We start from the raw sequence: 23,001 nt of genomic DNA on the forward strand, positions 1-23,001 counted from the left end.
GGAGGAGGACGGCCACACTCCAATATGCAGTCAGAGGCAGCGAGCCATTTGAGCAGCTGAAAATTGTGGATCGTAAGTAGAAAATAAAAATGTTAGAAATTTCTAATCTCTAATCACATTTTACAGAGCCCCCTTTACATCGGAGTCTCCAGACTTACTACACTGTAAGAGGGAAGTGTGAAGACTCTGATATAAGGAGAGTTTGGGAACCATTATTTGAGGGGGGAAGCTGGGGACTCTGGTGTAAAAGGGAACTCTGTGTTCCCCAAAGCTCCCCCATACATCTGAGCTTACAGAGACCCTCTTACACTTCCCTTCCTCAGTCCACCACAGTCAAGGGCACAACAAGTCCCACTGCAGAAGGCTACCTGCTTGGACTTGTAATCCTCTCTGTAGGGGAATGAGGAAATACTGCCTGCTATGCTAAGACTTGTAGTGCCCTCTGTTAGGGACTAAGGATTCCTCAGTCCTCAACATTCTAGGGCACTATAAGTCTCAGCATAGTGGGCTGTCATACCTCAGTCCCTCACAGCTCGGGTCAAAAACAACACAGTTAAACATCTAAAGGACAACTCCAAACAAAACTACCAATAATGGACAGAGTCCATATGCTCTATAATGTCAAAGACCCGCTACCACTCACCTTCCACCTCTGGTGCTGTCATTGTGTAGGGCAAAGGGCTCCATCTACACCATGTTTGGCTTTCATGTCAGATAGGCAGGACTTGCTCAGCTCCACTCTCTTCCTTGGCAATTGACTCTGGCGTCATTGTGGATCTTTCCTCCTCTAGAAAACCCCCAGGGGCCCTCTCCTTGTCCCCCAGCCACCCAGGGCCTTCTTCTCCTCCTCCTCCACCAACCATTTTCAGACTCTTCCAACTTCCCTGGGGCTACTCAACCACTTTGCATAGTGGACACAACAAATCTATGACCAGCCTGCAAAATATCAAGTCTGGGCCTGGTTACCTGTATGTTCCGGGTCCAGGGCGGAGCTCTCCTCCCAGAGCAACAACTGATGATAGCAGAGTGAGTTGACCGGCCAGTCACTTCCTACTGGTGCAGGTACACACCTACCGATTCCTCCACATCTTAGGATAACATGATCAGACGGCCAATCCCCAGGCAGAGAAGGAGGAGTAAGTGTCAGCGGACAACAGACACCTGGCAGACGCAGTGAAGGGACTGCAGCACACTGCTGCAACTTTTTGATCCGAGGATTGAAAGCAATCTTTTACTTGGGAGATTTCCCTGACTGCGCCCTTCGAAATGTTGGTGCTCCGCCACTGGCCGCAAGGCCCCTGTAGGTGCGAGGCCTTAGGCGCCCGCTTAATTTGCATGGTGCCCTCCTGTTTTAAAACATGGTCAATGCATCTCATTGGTGTAAGTGCACTTCTATGTTCTGAATTGTAGGGGCATTGAGTATGGTGCTAGCATGATGAGAGGTTACTGCCTATTTGTGTCCATAAATAATATATAATGTTTTTCTTTTATTTTAGAAACCAGTGATCAGGATGTTGCGGCTCAGCCTTCTCAGGCCCCCTGTAAGTAATGTGGATGTGCTGGTGTGTTGTGTATTAGGTCGAACTTGGAGGAATGATTGTTTGTTTTGTTTTCTTTTGTGGTTGATGTAACTTCAGCAAGAGAGGAGCCTCAGGCAGGGCCGAGTCGCCTGGATCCGGGCCAGGAACAAACTGTTGGCCAAGAAGAGGCCAATTGGTCCGACTCGGATGATGACCTGGGCTCTCCTCAAAGGGGAAGTAAGTATTCTACATGTGTTTGTGTGTTCAATGTGTCCTGGTAAATATAAGGGCTGTAATATATATATTTTGACATTGGGGTTTTGTAGCAGCTGACATTGAGGATGTTTGTTGTGGAGGACTGGGGAAGAGGGGCCACTGCTTACCCAGTCCACTGTAACTACTACCTTCAATGTTTCCAGACTACTTTCTGTGTGCCTTTATCAAATAGCTTTTGTTCAAGGATTGTATTTGTGTCTTTGTGTTTCTAGGAGATACAACGCCATCCCCCCATGAAGGGACACCATCCCCCCATGTAGGGTCTCCCCCATCCTCCCCCACTCCAGGCTCCCCTGAACTAGTCTGTAAGTACCTAAAATTAGATTCTCACATGAATTGTGTGTGCTAGGATGATGTGTATCTAGGATAATCTAAGTTGGAGTCAAAGCAAGTGTAGTTTTGCTATATGTGACAGGAAGGTTGGTCATGAAACACTCTTGCTTAACCTTCATGTTTGAAAGGTGGTTTTGGGGAGCTTTACAGGACATGTTATCTTTTGTAAGTTATCTCAAGCCACCCTATTCTAAATTGGTGTTAGTTTCTCTACATTGGAAATGGTGTGCTTTGTACTTGTAAATTTTTAGGGGACATTGTAATTTAATCATGTCCTGATTTAGTCAACACTGAAAATGTGTGTTTGTCAATCTTTCATAAATACTCTTCCTCGGTAATGTACCACATTCCAGTTCACAATTTGTGTTCTTTTTGTGCAGTTTCTCCAGAGCCAGCCACGCCATCCACTTCAGGGGCCCCAAAAAAACCTGATGATGGTAAGTTGTGTGCTTTTCCAGTAATGTGTCTACTTAGTAAGTGGAGAAATGCTAACTGTGTATGTCCCCGCTCAGGCTTCAAGTTGTTCTAAAGGCAGCGGGTTCTTTATGTGAATGCATTCTATGCATTAGTATTCCAAGTGATAGGTGTGCATATTCCCCCTAAGACTTACTGGGACCATTTTTTACGGTCCAAATTTTTGCACTAATACTTGTCTGGAACAGACTCCCCCTCCTCCTTAACTGAGGTGACAGCATGCCAATATTGCCTCCTGATGCTGTCACTCCTAATCATTGAGACCATTGGAAGGGAGGGGGGCAAGGCTGGCTCACAGCCTAGTGCCTGAACAGGCACAGGGTGCTTGGCTTCATCTCATGTGCCTCCATAGCAAGCTGCCTGCTGTGGGGTCAAACAACAGGAGGGAGGTGCCTAGAGGTGTGTACAGGGGCCATGTAAAAAGGAGGATTGTTATTTCTCTTGTCCCCAAAAACCTAGAGAGTGTAAGTCTAACCTGATTAGTTTTCCGCAGCCCTCCCAAAATGATATGTTTCCAACACTTAGAACAGGCAGGGCTGAGGCACCAAAAACATCAGAAAAACACAATCAGCACAAAAGCAGGGAGTACGTATCCTTAACGCTACAAGCTTCACCCAGAAGAATGACGCTTGCACTGTACAAATCTGCATCACCACCATATCAATGTCTAAATAAAACTTTCAGGGAAATGTGGAGGGGTAATGAGTGGGTGTTAGAGCGTTTTCATGACTGCGTAACCTACAGTTAGCGTGAGTCCATTTGTTGATAAACTTTTTCTTCTCTCTTAACACAGCTGGGATGGCGGAAAGGAGATCAGGGGAGCAGACACATCTGCTCCGTCCAGAACTGGCCCTCAAAATTCCTAAGGGTGAGTCTCTACTATGTGTCAGGTTCAATCTATAGACAGTAAGAGTGAGAGAGAACGCTCCACAGATTCCAATGGTGATAGAGATAAATGTGTGCACATGTATCGTGTTGACCAATTGAACCCAAAACACCTTACATTCTTCAAAATGATTGCTTGTGTTTACATGCAGAAAAGCATTTTACTTAGCTTTGGTGGAACTGCTACTAACATTCCAAGCCATCTTATGTAACCTTTTGAACAATTTGCTGTGAAAGTTTGAGTTTAAGGTTTACAACAGCAATTTAGCATATTTGCTTCAGAGTGTTGATAAAAGCCAACCAATAGACTCCTAAGCATATTTGTTGAGGCACATTAATTACAATCCTTGTTTGGATCATTTTGCCTAAAACTAATTGTCATGTTTTTTTCTACCCAGGGCACACCCACCTCACCTACGAGGTCCTCCTGGATTATATGAGGTGGTGCGGAGACCGAATTCTATATTTGGAACACCTTTGTGGCGTGGATCCAGACCCTAAGGAGCCATTCGTTAGGAATGTCACACCTTTAAAAAGATCCTAGTATTTTTTTTTTGTGGTTTGTTTACTTATGTTGCACGTTGCAACACAAAGAAATGTCACATTTGTAATTGTTGCCCATTATAAACAAAAATCTAACAAAAAAATCAAAAACAGTTTAAAAAAAAACCCTTTTTTTGGGACCCAAAAAAAAAAAAAAAAGCCTTGTTTTTGGCAACCAAAAAAAATATAAAAATTTAAAAAAAACCCTTTTTTTGGGACCCAAAAAAAAAAAAAAAAAAGCCTTGTTTTTGGCAACCAAAAAAAATATAAAAATTTAAAAAAAACCCTTTTTTTGGGACCCAAAAAAAAAAAATAAAAAAAAAAAGCCTTGTTTTTGGCAACCAAAAAAAAAATGTTTACAAAAAAGCCTTGTTGTTTTTATGGCAACGGACAAAACCACAAATGTTTACAAAAAAGCCTTGTTGTTTTTATGGCAACGGACAAAACCACAAATGTTTACAAAAAAGCCTTGTTGTTTTTATGGCAACCGACAAAACCACAAATGTTTACAAAAAAGCCTTGTTGTTTTTATGGCAACGGACAAAACCACAAATGTTTACAAAAAAGCCTTGTTGTTTTTATGGCAACGGACAAAACCACAAATGTTTACAAAAAAGCCTTGTTGTTTTTATGGCAACGGACAAAACCACAAATGTTTACAAAAAAGCCTTGTTGTTTTTATGGCAACGGACAAAACCACAAATGTTTACAAAAAAGCCTTGTTGTTTTTATGGCAACGGACAAAACCACAAATGTTTACAAAAAAGCCTTGTTGTTTTTATGGCAACCGACAAAACCACAAATGTTTACAAAAAAGAATTGTTTTTGTGAAAACCTTCCAAAAAATGATGTCAAAACATAAAAAATGTTTAAAATGTTTATCTAAATTAAATTTAAGTATGTTGCTCTGTGCAACACAAATGTTACATTGGCAATTTAGTTCATTCTATTATATATTGTAATATATTTTTTGTACGCTACAGTTGGTAGACACCCACATGTGTTATTAAAACATTTATTTTATTACCCAAGTTTTCTTTTTGGTGTACACATCGAATGTCTTTTGTGTTGTATTTGTTTACTTGAGTGGTGTGGTCTGTAATTGTTAGTATGTTGGCTTTGGTTTATGTTAGCCTTGAGACTTGTTTTGAAGCTACATTTGAAGGGAGACCTTTTCTTGGGTCGTTATGTGAACATTGAGTTATCTAAATTTACATGAAATCATATGTTTGGAGATAGAGAAGCACGTGTGTATAAATGCCTACATTAACCAGGGCCATTACTTGGCCACCAACACTCCTAAAAAACCAAAGAGCAAACACAAACTAATCATTTTGCATAAAATTTAATTTCATCCCCAAAAGAAGCACTATAATAAATCATATTGTGCCACCCTCAAATTAAAAAAAAAAATGGCCCAAAAAATTGGCCAATGTAAATCATTTACAAAACTAAACCAAATTAAACAAAAAAACAAAAAATCAAGTTGGTGGTCGTGCCTGAAGCAGTGTGGTGAGCATTGTTAAGTTTCCTGCCATCAAATGGTGTGCCAAGAGTTCCATCTGGTCTGGGGTTAACTGTAGAGTTGTGCTCAAGTGGCCCATTAGGATCATATCTTCTGTCTGAGGCTGCTGATGATGCAGGGTGTTGAACGTTGGAAATGTCCCAGACAGAAGATGTTCGGCCAATAGTGTCATCTGCTCTGGGGTCAGCCTAAGCATTTGGGCAACGTGTGCCATTACCATGAGATGGGATCGTTGCTGCTCCAAGGCTATTTGATGCTGCTGGTGGTGCAAGGGTTGTGAAGATGTGTGGGGAGTGGTGGTTGATTGTTTGTTGTGGTCCACGGTGCGGGGGCAAACGACATGTCGCATTGGTGACAAAAAAGAAGAACGGCCTGGGGAGGAGTGAAGTGATAAAGGTGTGGAGGGAATGTAGTCAGGTGGAAGGGGTACTGTGGAACCAGTGCGCATTGAGGTTGTGCAGGAGGATTGCTCATTGAGGGGTGTGGGAGTCCGAACGGAGTGTGAAGTGCTAGGAGTGGCTACAGGAGGAATTGTCCCATCCCCAGCTGCCTGACAAGTGGCCAACACTGGCATTACCCTCCCACTACCACAACCTGCAGTGGCAGGTGAGTGAGATGTTTGGGAGGGCTCTGCCAATGGGGCATCTTCAGATCCAAACAGGCATTGGCGTGTGGCCAGCACCTGAGTGTCAACACTTTGCCGATCCCGTTGATGCTGGTCTGCTAAACTTACCAAGCTGTTACGCATATCCTGTTGAACCTGTAACATATCCTGGTGAACCTGTACCATTGTTGCTACAGATTCCTGTATGAGCCCGAGCAGACGTACTGCCTCAGTAGATTGCTGAGTACGCCTCCTTAACTCATTTTGGACCTGATACTCATCAAGCAGCCTCTCGGCTACATCCAGCATAGATGGACGAAGTTGGGTAGGTGACAATCCCTCTGCATCTAAGGCTACCTGAAAGCAGAAGAAATAGACCAAATCATTATCAAACATCATGACTAAATATTTCAGATTAGTTTGACAACTTAACACCCCAAGCAGAACGTTGAAAAGTTTGATGTGCTTCTAATGAGTACTTGTTCATTGTAAGATTATCCAAGCTAGCAACACTTCTGATAATGGGTACATATTATATTGGTGTGACTAATATGACAAAGGCAAAAAAGAATCAACATGAAGGTGTTCCCAATTAACCCTGGTGTGGTAGGTTGTTTATGCTTTTGGTAAATCTGTTACTACACCAATGAGTTTATACATCTACGTATGTTGTCTAAAATCTTGCCATCAATCGGCTACAGGACAACCCAACCAAACGATACCCATGAATTTGGACCTGGAAAATCAAAGACGGGCCGGACTTTAAAGATCCTGGATGTTTTTGGAACATTAGTGGCACACCAAATTATAACATAATTCCCTGATGTTCAAGATAGAACTCTTGTTGTGCTGGTGCATCGTCAGAATGTCATAGCACTAATTTAACACACACAATGTAAGCCACATCTAGTCCAAAATCAATGCTACCATTGAAATGTTACATGTGCACCTTGTTCCCTTATATCACATACCACAGCACTGGATGCAGAATCGTCGCCAGCTCCTGATCCAACTCCAGCTGCAACGTCAAGAGGGGCCTGATGTTCTTTTAAAAAAAAAAAAAAAAAAACATGTTTAGTACATAACCTTAGTCAGTAATGATTATGGCCAGATTGCCCTCCTAGCTTCATGAATGAAGCATTGAGGCCAAACATTCAAAAGTGCTTTCCTGGGCTCATAGGACACTTGCTAAACCCTCCCAAAGGTTAAGAAGGCTTGGTCTGCCTACTAATGACGGCACCCATTAATGCTGTCAACTGTGTTTTGCAGGGTAAACATCTAAAAGGCAACACTCTTTCCTAAGAAAAAACATGTGTGTTAATGGGGTTAATAAGATTCAAAAAAACATTATTTGACTAGACATACCAACACCTTCCTCCAGGCCTAGCTGCACTGGGTGTGTTCCCTGCTGCGGATCTTCTGTAAAGGACATAGCAATATGAGCTATCTTGGCCAAAAAAAAACATCTACATTGTTTGGCACAGTATGATATTGGACCTACCAGGAGGAGGGTCAGCACTGATGTCAACACCTGTGAGTCCGTCTGGTTCGCCAAGCTGCATGGGCTGTGGAGGGGCTGAGATCCGTGCTACAGATGAACAAATTGCAGGTTGGGGAAAACAAAAAAAGGACAATTGGAAGGGCAAGTATCACATTCTCTTAATGTCACACATAGGATAGTAGTTAATCTTTTCCAAACAACTCACACAATTGACATCCAAGATAATATCCTACCTCGGTGCAAAGCATCCGAATCTAAGTCCTCTCTGGGAAAGATGGTATCGGGTCCTATGATGTTCAAGAAAGGTAATTGATAATCCCAGAGAGAACTTCGTGCACGTTCATCCAGCCGACCTTGACGGTCATAAAGACCCTCCGCAGCCCATGCAATTAGCTTCTTCCGAACGGACCCACAGATGTCGTTGACCTTCTTCCGCACACTGTCACGGTGGCGAGGTGCTTCACCCAGTGCATTTACAGCATCCCGGATTTCATCCCACAATCTGTTCTTCTCTGTTACTGAGTAAGACGCGGCCCTGGTCCCATGTATCGCCTGATATCTGGCCATATAGGCGTGGACCAGGGCACAGCACTGATTGTGGGTGAAACGGGGAAGCCGGGGTAATGTGGACAAGCTGACTCTGGTGGACGGACCCGCTCCAGGACTACTGTCAGAAGAGCCAGCTTGTCCACTTGGTGTGTTAACACCTCCCCCGGCTTCCTCCTCCGGGATGGGGATGGTGGACTCCCTCATGGATACAGCTGGAGCCTCCCTCACACCAGAGCCAGACGATCTGCCCACCCTGCCCCCCCTGCCCCCCCTGGCCCCCCTGGCCCCCCTGGCCCCCCTGGCCCCCCTGGCCCTTCTCATCCTTCCAGTGGGTGGGGCCATGGGAGCACGAGGTGGGCAGAGAATCTGGCTGTCCAGCAGCAGCAAAGAGCCCCAAACTCCTAAATCTGAAATGACAAAAGAGAAAACAGAAAAAACAGGATTTGCAGATTGCTCTTCATATACAGTATAATTAGTGAACAGTTACAGAACACACTTACCTAATGGCACAAACAGACTTGGTCGTGGTGGTGGTGGTAGTAGTGGGCAAAGAGCAGAAGAGGCTGCAAAGAAAAGGAAAAAAAAAAAACACATAAGAAAACGCATATGGGTACAAATCACACGAGGCCCTCCAAACACTTACCTAATGGCACAAACACGGTGGTGGTGGTGGTGGTGGTGGTGGTGGTGGCAAAGAGCAGAAGAGGCTGCAAAGAAATGTACAAAAAATACACATAAGAAAACGCATAGGGGTACAAATCACACGAGGCCCTCCAAACACTTACCTAATGGCACAAACACAGTGGTGGTGGTGGTGGTGGTGGCAAAGAGCAGAAGAGGCTGCAAAGAAATGTACAAAAAATACACATAAGAAAACGCATAGGGGTACAAATCACACGAGGCCCTCCAAACACTTACCTAATGGCACAAACACAGTAGTGGTGGTGGTGGTGGTGGTGGTGGTGGTGGCAAAGAGCAGAAGAGGCTGCAAAGAAATGTACAAAAAAAACACATAAGAAAACGCATAGGGGTACAAATCACACGAGGCCCTCCAAACACTTACCTAATGGCACAAACACAGTGGTGGTGGTGGTGGTGGTGGTGGTGGTGGCAAAGAGCAGAAGAGGCTGCAAAGAAATGTACAAAAAATACACATAAGAAAACGCATAGGGGTACAAATCACACGAGGCCCTCCAAACACTTACCTAATGGCACAAACACAGTAGTGGTGGTGGTGGTGGTGGTGGTGGTGGCAAAGAGCAGAAGAGGCTGCAAAGAAATGTAAAAAAAAAACACATAAGAAAACTCATAGGGGTACAAATCACACGAGGCCCTCCAAACACTTACCTAATGGCACAAACACAGTAGTGGTGGTGGTGGTGGTGGTGGTGGTGGCAAAGAGCAGAAGAGGCTGCAAAGAAATGTAAAAAAAAAACACATAAGAAAACGCATAGGGGTACAAATCACACGAGGCCCTCCAAACACTTACCTAATGGCACAAACACAGTAGTGGTGGTGGTGGTGGTGGTGGTGGTGGCAAAGAGCAGAAGAGGCTGCAAAGAAATGTAAAAAAAAAACACATAAGAAAACGCATAGGGGTACAAATCACACGAGGCCCTCCAAACACTTACCTAATGGCACAAACACAGTGGTGGTGGTGGTGGTGGTGGCAAAGAGCAGAAGAGGCTGCAAAGAAATGTACAAAAAATACACATAAGAAAACGCATAGGGGTACAAATCACACGAGGCCCTCCAAACACTTACCTAATGGCACAAACACAGTAGTGGTGGTGGTGGTGGTGGTGGTGGTGGCAAAGAGCAGAAGAGGCTGCAAAGAAATGTAAAAAAAAAACACATAAGAAAACTCATAGGGGTACAAATCACACGAGGCCCTCCAAACACTTACCTAATGGCACAAACACAGTAGTGGTGGTGGTGGTGGTGGTGGTGGTGGTGGCAAAGAGCAGAAGAGGCTGCAAAGAAATGTAAAAAAAAAACACATAAGAAAACGCATAGGGGTACAAATCACACGAGGCCCTCCAAACACTTACCTAATGGCACAAACACAGTAGTGGTGGTGGTGGTGGTGGTGGTGGTGGCAAAGAGCAGAAGAGGCTGCAAAGAAATGTAAAAAAAAAACACATAAGAAAACGCATAGGGGTACAAATCACACGAGGCCCTCCAAACACTTACCTAATGGCACAAACACAGTAGTGGTGGTGGTGGTGGTGGTGGTGGTGGCAAAGAGCAGAAGAGGCTGCAAAGAAATGTAAAAAAAAAACACATAAGAAAACGCATAGGGGTACAAATCACACGAGGCCCTCCAAACACTTACCTAATGGCACAAACACAGTGGTGGTGGTGGTGGTGGTGGCAAAGAGCAGAAGAGGCTGCAAAGAAATGTACAAAAAATACACATAAGAAAACGCATAGGGGTACAAATCACACGAGGCCCTCCAAACACTTACCTAATGGCACAAACACAGTAGTGGTGGTGGTGGTGGTGGTGGCAAAGAGCAGAAGAGGCTGCAAAGAAATGTACAAAAAATACACATAAGAAAACGCATAGGGGTACAAATCACACGAGGCCCTCCAAACACTTACCTAATGGCACAAACACAGTAGTGGTGGTGGTGGTGGTGGTGGTGGTGGCAAAGAGCAGAAGAGGCTGCAAAGAAATGTAAAAAAAAAACACATAAGAAAACTCATAGGGGTACAAATCACACGAGGCCCTCCAAACACTTACCTAATGGCACAAACACAGTAGTGGTGGTGGTGGTGGTGGTGGTGGCAAAGAGCAGAAGAGGCTGCAAAGAAATGTAAAAAAAAAACACATAAGAAAACTCATAGGGGTACAAATCACACGAGGCCCTCCAAACACTTACCTAATGGCACAAACACAGTGGTGGTGGTGGTGGTGGTGGTGGCAAAGAGCAGAAGAGGCTGCAAAGAAATGTACAAAAAATACACATAAGAAAACTCATAGGGGTACAAATCACACGAGGCCCTCCAAACACTTACCTAATGGCACAAACACAGTGGTGGTGGTGGTGGTGGTGGTGGTGGTGGTGTTAAAGAGCAGAAGAGGCTGCAAAGAAATGTACAAAAAAAACACATAAGAAAACGCATAGGGGTACAAATCACACGAGGCCCTCCAAACACTTACCTAATGTCACAAACACAGTGGTGGTGGTGGTGGTGGTGTAATCCTTTATAGGCAAAAGGAGGCTGCAAACATTAAACATACATGAGAAATCGCATGACCTACATACGTGCACATAATAAATTACAGTTATCAGGAAAGCAAAAATGGTGTCTTTGGAAGCTGGGAAGGTAAGGGGGCAGGTTTAGATGCCAAATCTAGACTGCACACCTTTAACAAACATGAGAAAACACATGTCCAAACCACATGCACATGGGGCCAACTGCCAATGATTAAAAGACACTTGAGGGGTTCCCAAGCTATTGTGGGTTGGAGGGGATTCACCATAGACAACTTAAGCACACCCAAGATAAGTACAAATTGTCTCCTTCCTTTTTTTTGGGAGAGAGAGATACAATTGTCTTACCTCCAGATAATGTAGGTTGTGGGTCACAGGGTCTTGCTAGCACATAAGAAACATCGATCTATAACATCCAGCAGCCATATTGGCCATGTGCTCCTTTTATAGCTGGCTCACAGGTGTGATAATTAGCGGCCGTTTCTATATATATCTGCGCATTCGCGAATTTGCGCGTTCAAAATGGAGGACGATATCCCAGACGCATTAGATGGTGCAATGCTGGCATTTATTGGTGCCTTGTTTGAGGAGGCCCTGGCACAGGAGGCAGCAGAAGGTGGGGAAGCTGCAGCAGCAGCAGCACCTCCAGCAGCAGCACCTCCAGTCCGTGTGCCCTTACCTCGCCAGCCACGCATTTTTGCTCCAAGGATCTATTTGGACAAGCTGCGGGATTCTGATGTCAGGAGGAAGTTCCGGCTCGAGCGAGGAACTATTCTACACCTCTACCAGCTCATAGCAGAGAAAATTGACCCGGACACACATCGCGGCCATGCGGTGCCCGGCATGGCCAGATTGCTGGCCACTTTGTATATTTTAGGGCGTGGCAGCTTCCAAGCCACTTCGGGAAGTATCATGGGCATTAGCCAGCCCACAGTTTCAAGGGTGTTCATGTTGGTCATTAATGCCATAGTGGATATAGTGCCCAATTTTATCCACTGGCCACAGAATGAAAATGAGTGGAATGAAGTCAAGTTGGGTTTCTACCGGCGGGCACACATGCCGCAAATCCTAGGGGCAATCGATGGCACCCACATAGCCATTAGGCCCCCAAGGAGCCACGAAAGTGAATACCGGAACCGCAAGCAGTACCACTCTGTGAACGTCCAATTAGTGTGTGACGCCAAACAGCGCATCATGAGTGTCAACACTGGTCACCCAGGGTCGTGCCATGATTCCAGTATGTTAAGAACAAGTACTCTGTACGAGGTGTTTGAAAGTGGACAAATGCCCGAAGGGTGGCTTATTGGTAAAGTATTTTGTCTTAACAACATAAACTGTAAGATTACATAGACATAGGAATAAGCTACATCGGTGTACACCCTGATTTAAGCAAAGCCTACCTAAAATGGATGTGTTATTAGTTGTCAGGCTGTTCACACACAACCAGATCAGCAGCTTAGCAGCTCACAAAAGAAAGATTTGCAAAGTTGTCTTTGAGTCCAATGAAGGTGGTTAACCAATGTGTAAATGGTGTCCTCTAGCCACCCAAAGAAAACCTACAAATGATTCCAATGGTATTGCCATATCCCCAAAGTACTTTGCATAAGTGAGTCAATATTGGTTTCCTCACTCTAGTTGCAGATATATTCCAGAAGTAAGACCTAGGCTAATGTAATAGGAACAGAATAGGGGCCAAGTTGTAACTTGCAAGAGAAACCCACCACTTTGTGTGTCCTTTTTCCCATTTGTATTAGTGATTTAGGCAGTTAGACAGAGTTGAGATGTTTCATATGATTTTTTGCAAACAGACGAGCAGGTTGTTTAGTAAAATGCCTAATTGTCTCCCATTTTGAGGAGTCATCTAAAGTCACATGATAGGAAGAACTAATGTATATTTTTCTTATTTTTCAGGGGATGCTGGTTACCCGCAGCTGACGTGGCTGATGGCTCCAATCAGGTACCCCCAGGGCCCAGCAGAGAGGAATTACAACAGGGCCTTGCGGAGAAGCCGGAGTATCATTGAGTTGACCATAGGTCTTCTCAAGTCCCGGTTTCTCTGCTTGGCCCGGCCTGGGGGTGAACTCCTGTACTCTCCTACAAAGGCTTCCAAGATCATCCTGGCGTGCTGCGTGTTGCACAACATGTGCGTTGCCCGGGATGATTCTTGGGAGCTGACGGAGGAGAGGGAGCCAGAGGTCCGTCAGCCGGCGGCCCCCAGGCGGCGGAGCACCGCTGCCGGTATGGCCACCCGGAATACCCTGGTTGCTAGCCACTTTACATGTAAGTACTGTAACCGGTCAAGATAGGGCATGTGTATTAATTAGCTAGTTAGCAGAGGTGCCACTCACAGGGAGACAGAGGGTGATTATCATCTGCCAATGACACTTGCCATTGTAGATAAAGTGTAGTCAACATTGGTAAAATTGTGTTACTTGAGCAAAAACATGCACCTCTAACCATAAACATGTTGGTATTGTGAATAGTGTAAAGGGCTGAGAAGAGCTGGCAGGTGTTTATTTGTGTCTATGCCACCTGTGTAGTTATTGATAACATGAACGGCTGCTTGGTATCTTATGGTGTTGTAATTTTCCAGAACATCAACATCTTGGAATCATGGCACGTACCATGGGAAGCCTGTGGTGATGGGCTGTCTGGCGTCACAGGTGTGTATTCAAATGTTTACATTAATGATTTCTGGTTTGTGTAAGTTGGCATAAAATGTGTTATTTCACTCGTGATGTCGAAATTAAATGAAGTTCAGAATGAAGCAAACAGGCATTAAGATGTGATTTTCATAATGAAATGTCTTATCCTTTGTTTTATTTTTCCAGGAGTGGTACTGCTTGCGGGTGTAGGTGGTAGAAACCCACCTTGATGGACTCCACTCATTTTCTTTTGTGGTCAGTGGATATTTGGTAAGGCACATGGCCAATGACCAACATGAACACCCTGGAACTTCGAAAGTGGCTTGGAAGCTGCCCAGCAACCTTGCCATGCCTGTCCCCTATGAGCTGGTAGAGGTGCAGAATGGATTCTGAACTCTGCCGGAAGTTGTGGAAGACATCAGAATCCCGTAGCCATGGAGCAAAGATCGTGGTCTGGCGCTGTAAAGGCACACGGACTGGAGAGTGACAATATTCTTTTGCTGCATCCCTCCTTCTGCTGTCATTCTCAAATAAATAAATACATTAGAATTGAACATGTGTTTTTTTGTTTTGTGTGGGTGCCTACAGACAAAAGGGCCATCCACACTGTAAGATTTAGAGAAGACTTTATCCTTCCGATTGACATTTTCTATGTAGTGCAAGGGCCTGCCTGATTGCATCCAAATTGAAAGTGTTGAGGTTTGAGCTTCTATTATATGGTTTGGTTAAGTCTACAGGAAAAAGTCTAGACAAATTGTTAGTGTATGGCCCATTAAGCTGCCAAGGCCGGAGTTTTGCACTTTGCATGCTGCTTGTACTGGTGATGTGAGGGGTTGTAATGTAGAGTAGGGATGTATCAGTGTTGTGTTGAGGTGTGAGGCAAATGTAGTGTTGGACTATGAGGGCCTGTGTTGTTGAAATATGGAGAGAGTCCAATATCAGACACCTATGTTTATTGGTCAAGAAATTGTAAGAACCATGGTAAATATGTAAAGAATTGCATCTCGATAAAACTAGGACCACACTCATAAAATCAAAATTGTGTTGTTTCCATTGATGTGCTTGAAATTTGGGTAGGACACCCCCCTCCCCCCCCAAATTCAAGATAGTTTAAAAAAACTGTTTAAAAAAATGAGAGTGAAAAGAGATCCCAAGTGTAGTGATGTGATTTGAACCCATGACGTTGTGAACTGCAGTGAAGTTGCAAAGCACTTAGCTATTGTGCAGAATAAAGCTGTATGGTGGAAAAAATGGAGTGTGTTAAGGCTAAAAAGCACATATAGCTAAAGAACTAAACATTGTATGGAATGTGGGAAGAAGACCATGGTAAAATTGTGAGGTTTCATCTTGCCCTGAAGTAGGGTAGGGGTTTGGTCACTTGCCTTTGGTACTTTCCTTCATAAGATCGATTCGACACACAGACAAGATCAAAAAAACACTTAAAATGGTGTAAGCTTGCAAGCGCTTCTGAGTGTAACATTATTTAGCAATATATATGATGTAATCCGTTACATTTTAGCAATATAAACAAAAAAAGAAAATAAAAAAAGTAGGTGGAGATGGTAAGCCTCGAACCTACAGCAGAGGGAGATGAATTACAGACATGTGATGTGTGCACTAATCCACTAGCCCACATCGCTATGTGAAACTGCTATAAGCACGAAGACATAAGTTTGCGAATTGGCGAAGCCGCGATCGTAAGTGAATCCCGCTGACGGCGGAATTCATTATTGCTGTTTTACTCGCCAATTCGCCGCAGCGCCAGTTAATTGATTTGAACGCGGCGAAACTGAAACACGTCATAGAGGTTTGAAGCTGCAGTTTCTTTAAATCCGGCCCTATATCTTTGATTGATCAGTCGTCACCATGTTGGTTCAGAACACCTAGACTTTGTCTATATGTTCAAGAGTTTTTTTGGACAGCAAATGCTTTTTCCTAACACGCTTTTAATGCAGATTGAAATGGTGCAATCTCTCTCTAGTTGAAGGTGCACAAACTTTTTAAATAATTTAGTGATCCTTTTAAATAACTTGTCAGATACATAGGCATCCACAACTTTTTTTCTGAGAGCCTTAGAGAGCTCTAATGATCTTGACATGATACACCACACATGTCAATGGTAAATAGAACATCAGACCCAAGATGCCTGAGTTTTAAATTAGACAGGTTTTACCTGCATACTCCCTAAGGAGATGCTTATCAATGGCACTATGGTGTTCCAGATTAAAATTTAGGAAGATTTTTATGTGGAACATTGGGTTCTAATTTCATAGTTTTGAGGCGGTGGCAAATGTTGGGGTTTACTTTAATAATTGTCAATATTATGCATCATTAAGTGTATCACCCTTGTTTCTTAATTGCTGGATATTGTCAGTGGGAATCATGATGCCAATGAGCTCAGATTTCCCCTCTGGTAGGCTTTTACTCCTTAGCAATGGCATGGACTATTCTGCCCTCCCTAGTGCCCTCTGTTTCCTTGCTTTTCCAACATGGAATCCCTGGGACACCTTCATTTAAAAGAGTCACTGCCTTTGCCTCTCACAGACCCCTGCTACAGGGCATTTATTTTCTATTCTTCTTAAATATATTGGATCCTTTCCTTTCCCCTCTTTCACAAATCTCTGACATAATCTGAAAACTCTTTTCTCTCTGTAGTTTCACTTCTTATGTTATTTCTTATCCTTTGTAATTATCCTACTTTGTTAGAGAATCTGTCATTCGGGCCTATGCACTCATGGTACTTCCCTGCTAGAAGTCCCACTACCTGTGCTGGTTTTTAGTGAAAGTAGGGACTATCCCTTCATGCATCCTGGGAAAATTCTACATTTTCTCACACACTCTTTGAGTCTAATTTGACAAACAGATTCCTGAACCCTGCATGTGATGTTTCCTATTTAAACCGTGAGGGTCCTTCCAGTAAGTGTGCCTACTTCCTCCTTGTAAGAAAGCATCCATTCATAATGAATTCTGTTCTTCCCTAGAGGACCCACAGACATTTAAAGCTTTGAGCCCAATGTACTTTTTACCTGAAAGGTATATTGCAAGCCCAGAGGCCTGTTTTTTTTTTTATTTGATTCCTTGGAAGATAATTATATTCCACACGTATCGTTCCACAGCTCATAGGTTAATCCCTAACCTTAGCTCCTCTACAAAGACAAATGTATCCTTCGGCTCGGTACACACCACTGCGACTTGGGATCTGACTTGTGAGACTCCAAGTCACGTGACATGTGATATGTTAGCTCTACTGAAGTCACTCTGACTTTAGAAAAGGTTCCTGTACTACTTCAAAGTGACTTGTGCTCATATACTTTAATGGAAGTTGACTTTCAGGTTGCAGCAGTGTAAACCTGAGCCTTATTCTTGGCATTATAAATGTAATACCTGGTCAGGCAGGTTATAGTATGGCTATCATATCCCTAAGCTGTTGATCTATGTCATCCTTCTATGCAGGTGGTTGTTTTTTCACTTGCTCATTTCTCTAAGGTTCCTTTCACTTGGGCAGCAGACAGAAAAGTCCCTCTGAAATTCAATCCACCATGGTTAATGCACTATTCACTCTCTCTAAGTTCCAGAATTTCACTCTGCATCCTCTTATGATCCTGCTGGTCAGTCCTCTTCCTGATTAAATGATGTTCACCATCATTCCACTCTTTAATGTGAGCCCAGGCTTTCAATGGACACCCCCTGGGGTTGCATCATCACACATCCTGGGCTTTTATTTGAATAAACATAATGATTACTATAATGATTACTGTTTTTATAGTTATTTGAAAAATACATGTGTGTTTTGTCTGTGTTACCTGCTATCCAAATTGTAACATGGATAGTTGTATTATATGAGTGCAGGTTCACTACATCACACTTTAGGCCTCATGCACATTGGTTGTTTTGCTAACTCTCCTAGACTTCTTTCCTCCTGACAGCACAGTTTTACCAGGAAAACGCTTGATGCTTGTAAACTAAAGGCCAGTACACACGTACCGATCGTCGGCCGAAAAGCGTCGGCCGACGACCGATCTGACGATTGTAGGCTTGTTAGTATGATGCCTCCGACAGCCGTCAGCGCACATTCTGCCGACAAGAATCTGTCATGCAAGCATTAAAATTTTTGTATGCCGACACCAGAGCGGCCAATTGTTCGCCAGTCAGTACAGAATTCGGCCGACAGACCGCAGATTTGCAAGACTGGGCATGCTCAGAAAAGAAAAAACACAGGGAAAGTTAACCATTACATGACATCACTTCTGCAGTCGGCTGTAGTCGGCGGACAAAATTCTTGTGCTGTCTTTGCACTTTTCAACAGACACCGACAGCCCGGGGACAAAAGACGGCCGATCGTTCGCCGACGATCGGTACGTGTGTACGGGGCTTTAAGTAACGCATTTAGGCATGTCAGGCGCTTAGGTGTTAATTCATTTCATTGACCAGAATATTAATTTACTCTGGCCATTGAAATAAATGAACAGTCATACCTGTTTACGTGCGTTTAGGCAGGTCAATCGTTTTTTCTGCCAAAACTCTGCTGCTCCAGGACGCAGTGACTGAGATTTTTTTTTTCCTGCCTCTAAAAGCCTCTGTCTCTAAAGTCATCTAAACATCTATTTGTGCATGGTCACATAGGCTAACATACAGGGGCAATAACAGTAAGAAAAAAAAAAATAAACCAAACATGCCTGGGAGCAGTAGAAAAAATGTTTAGTGTGTATTAGGTCTTACAATTTTGTAAATGAGGCCCAAAGTGTACAAAAATATTTAAAAGTGGAATTTTATGATCAATTTAACCACTTTACCACCGGAGGATTTTGCTGTCTTACGTCTGGGCCACTTTTTGCGATTCGGCACTGTGCGAGTTTAACTGACAATTGCCCGGTTGTGCGACGCCGTACCCAAACAAAGTTTACGTCCTTTTTTTCCCACAAACAGAGCTTTATTTTGGTGGTATTTGATCACCTGTGCGATTTTTACTTTTTGCGCTATAAACAAAAAAAGAGCGTAAATTTTGAAAAAATAACAATATTTTTCACCTTTTTTATATGAAATTCCCCCCAAAACAATGTAAAAATCAAAATTTTTTTAAATTTTTGGCCAATTTGTTTTCTGCTACCAATGTTTGGTAAAAAAAAACTGCAATAAGCGTATTTTGATTGGTTTGCGCAAAAGTTATTGCATTTACTAACTAAGGGAAAGATTTATGTCATTTTTGGTGGGTTTTTTTTAACCAGTAATGGCGGCGATCTGCGATTTTTTTTGCGGGACTGCGACATTGCGGCGGACAGATCGGACCCTTGACTGACATTTTTGACACTTTTGGGGGTACCAGTGACATTACCACAGTAATCAGTGCTATAAATATGCACTGTTACTGTAAAAATGACACTGGCAGGGAAGGGGTTAATTTTTATTGGTGATCAAGGGGTTAATGTATGCCTGGTGCTTACTGACGTGTGTGGGGGGAGGGGACTGAGTGACACAGGGACAGATCGCATGTTCAGCTACGTTGAACCCTGCAATCTGACCCTGCCTGTCACTTAGGAGATCCGCCCGCTTTGTTTACACAAGCAGGCGGATCTCCACACTCGATTCCCCGACGATCAGGGAAGAGCAGCAGCGATCGCCGCCGCTCCTCCCCTGGCCCGACTCCCGCTGTATTCAGTCACAGCGGGAGTCGGGCCAGGGGAGGAGCGGCGGCGATCGCCGCTGCTCTTCCCCGATCGTCGAGGAATCGAGTGTGGAGATCCGCCTGCATGTGTAAACACACGCGCGTCTGCCGAGAGAGGGGAATGTCTGGTGACGTAGGTCTACGTCGCCAGACGTTATCGAGCCACTTTGCCGCAGTAGAGCTCTAGTGAGCAGTGCGGAAGTGGTTAGATTGCCCATACACTATAAAATCTGACTGTATATTTTTAGAGCTAACAAACCTGTGTTATATGATGACAAACCCAAGCAATCTATTCAAACAATATCAATTCTTGGAGATTCTTGCACTACATAGTTGATGGTAGATATAAAAGAGATTGTACAATCAGATTGTATTAGGTATGATTGGTCTTACAATTGTTTTTTGGCAACAGATTCTTTGGAAATGTTCTTCTAACAAAAACATATATTCTTCTTTAGAATATACAGTATATGCTTTTTTTTTGTAAGTGGAAATAAAAATAATTTTTAATATAGCAAAAAGTTTTAGGGCTCGTTCACACTAGCAGTTGGGGATGGTAAAACCCCAAGGCTTAGTCAGGCGGAGTCAGTCTTTTACCAGCCCCCAACCCCTATCCACTTGAGCTGCAAAGGCTGCACCTGGGGGTGTACACAGGCCACAGTCCCAATGTTTTGCTTTGGGGCCATGGCAGGAATTATACTCCCTGACGTCTTTAGCGGGCGTAACGCCTGCCGAATGCAACACAGTCAAGCGAATAGGACCACTCTGCAAACGCCCCAGAAAACCACTGAGCGCTAGTAAGGGGTTAAAACAGGCAGTGACAAAGCAATACAGCACTTCCTCACGGCCTGCCAAAAGCTTTCTGATGAGCAATCCGAATGTGTGGTGCTGGTTTAGGTAACTCAAGGCTTCCCTTGAAGGATGATGTTCATAAAAAAAATTTGTACCCAAAAATATGAAATTATCCTGAGACTGTAATGATTCAGCTCTGAGTCTCAAAGTGTAAAATAAATACCTATAATAAATACATATAATTAATATGAATCCTAAAAAGGTGAGAGAGGCAAAGGGTTCATGCATATTTGGTTTAGCCACCTCATTAAAATAAATAGCAAAAACCATGTGTAAGCTATGCAATCCATGGCCTTCCAAGCTGACATTCAGGAATTCTCAACTAGCATATTCAAAGGTTTCTTGTAGAAGAAGCGCAGTGATAAAACCACATTATACTTTTTATTCTCTCGTTCCTGTGCATCTCTTCCGGTTATAGGTTGACCTTACGAAGTTAGTGCTGTAGTCACTGCTGTCCTGTAAACTTATAGCGTGTGCACAGTCATGGAGGATGACAAGTCTCCACCATTTCACTAACCCCCATCTTTATGCTTTTTTCTTGCAGTGCTGTGAACTTTGTACATTTCTATCACAGCCATTTGAGACTGTTTGTTAACTACCAGAGGCAACAATGCTCTTTGATCACAATAGCAGAAATTTGAAGTTGTAACAGCCACATGAAGTGAATGGCCACATTAAACTCTAATTCAGGGTCTTCAAACGATAGCGCTCCAGCTTTTCAGGAACTACGATTCCAATAGTCATGTCTGTGAATGTCAGAGTTTTACAATGCCTGATGGAATGTGTAGTTCCGCAACAGCTGGAGGGCTGTAGTTTGAGGATCCCTACTCTAATCCCTTCATATTAAGAATTATGTTTGCAGCCAGCACACTTCCACACTCGGGGAGTAATGCATAGCTAACCAACATAAAACTGAATGCACACTAATAATTATTAAACAGCCCAAGAGCAACAATGTTTGCACATTTGTTGTATCTATACATCAATATACATCAATAAGAAACACATTTGTGTGTTGTTGCAACTATTTTAATAGATTTTTTTCTTTTGTGGCAGGATACCAGAGAAGATTATCTGTAAAGGATGATCAGAAGAGTGTTGATCACATTTTATACACAGCTTTTAATATCTGTTGATCACATCAGTCACCATCTTCTGTACAAAATTCTGCAGCGTTTCTGAGTCATCCTATAGCTTTGGGTTTATGGTGTAAGAAAGTGCAAAACATAATCTTCAAAGGTAAGTTGGCTTTTTGGATATATGGAGGAGATAAATATAACAAATATTGACATTATAATTCTTAAGTCCCACTTTCCATTTTCCATAATTCCTTGAAGGTCAGATGACCATGGCAGACAGTTGCCTATAATCTACCCAGCACTTTAAGCTAGCTATCAACTTGGCAATTTCAAGCAATCACCAGAAATTAAACAATTTATCACCCAGACATTTCCTCAACCACCAGAATTCCATCATTGATCATTTATCATCCAAAACATCATTGATCAAAATTACCATTTTTACCATTCAGCCATAACATTATGCCCACCTACCAAAACCCACCAAAGCATGGACTCCACTAGACCTCTAAAGGTATATTGTGGTATCTGGCATCAAGCCTTCAGTAGCTGACTGTTTAAATTGTGAGGTGGGCCTCCATGGATTGGACTAGTTTTCCCAGCACATCCCACAGACGCTTGATTCGATTAAAATTTGGATAATTTGGAAGCCAAGTCAATGCCTGTTGTGTTCTGCAAAACATTTTTAAATTCCTTGACCATGCCACCTTCTCCCATTGTTCCATGGTCTAGTTCCGATGCTCATGTGCCCATTGTAGGCACTTCTGGCTGTAGACACAAGTCAGCATGAGCACCCTTACAGATCTGCAGCTACACAGCCCCATGTGCAGCAAACTATAATGCTCTGGGTTTTCTGACACCTTTCTATCAAAACCAGCTTTAACATTTTCAGGATATTGAGCTACAGTAGCTCTTTTATTGGATTGGACTACATGGGACAGCCATCGCTCCCCACATGCATCAATGAGCCTTGGCTGCCCATGACCTTTACACTTGATCACTGGTTTTCCTTCCTTTGAGCACTTTTGGAGGGTCCTAAATACTGCAGACCAGGAAAATCGTCTGCAGCTTTGGTGATGCTGTGACACAGTCCTCTAGCGATTGCAATTTGGCCCTTGTCAAAGTTGCTCAAATCCTTATGCATGTCCATTTTTTTTTTCTGCTTTTAAGACATCAACTTCAGGGATGACTTGTTCACTTGCCCAATTGTTATGTTATGCCCAATATATCCCACCCACTTTCAGATGCCATTTTAACAAGATCAATGTTATTAACCACTTGCCGACCGCCGCAAGTACATATACTGCGGCGGTCAGCCCCTCACAGGCAAAG

The 23,001-nt window shown here is 43.3% G+C and overlaps 1 long non-coding RNA gene across 1 annotated transcript in view; it reads left to right on the plus strand.

Moving 5' to 3' along the window:
• Positions 1-21,808, plus strand: part of LOC309551362 — a 715,521-nt gene extending 693,713 nt beyond the window's left edge. The window contains exon 6 of the long non-coding RNA XR_014225072.1: positions 21,647-21,808. This is a non-coding gene — a long non-coding RNA (uncharacterized lncRNA). The remainder of the gene's footprint in view (positions 1-21,646) is intronic.
• Positions 21,809-23,001: the final 1,193 nt, after the last annotated feature.

Source organism: Pelophylax lessonae (assembly GCF_965119305.1).
Source record: "Pelophylax lessonae genome assembly, chromosome: 3".
Lineage (NCBI taxonomy): Eukaryota > Metazoa > Chordata > Amphibia > Anura > Ranidae > Pelophylax > Pelophylax lessonae.